Below are 430 nucleotides of genomic sequence, written 5' to 3' on the forward strand. Positions count from 1 at the left end.
CTTCAGCAGGATGTGCAGACTTTGGTTGCAAATTTCTGAAATATTTTGTTGTCACTTTTTTGACAGCGGGAAAAATTGGTGATGTGTTTTCTATCTTTATACACATAAGGCTGAGGCAGCAGAGTCCACGTATGTACAGAATTGTGAAAATATGGATTTGAATTTAACTTTTCAATGGTAGAATAATAAGAATATTTATTTATAGAGCACTTTTCTTACAGTGTCTCACAGTGTTTTATAAAATAATTTAAGACAACAATTAAACCAGTGAAAAACAACAACAAATCTGAAATTAAAATGTAATTTCACGCATAGCTTCTACAAAAAAAAGGAATGTTTTAGGAAGAGACGTTATTGCATGCGTAATATAAGTAGGGGCTCTGTCATGTAGGACAGAAGACTCAATAATTGAAATTCATTACCCTTCTAT

This window comes from Stegastes partitus, unplaced genomic scaffold, assembly GCF_000690725.1.
Source record: "Stegastes partitus isolate 25-593 unplaced genomic scaffold, Stegastes_partitus-1.0.2 Scaffold71, whole genome shotgun sequence".
NCBI classification, from domain to species: domain Eukaryota; kingdom Metazoa; phylum Chordata; class Actinopteri; family Pomacentridae; genus Stegastes; species Stegastes partitus.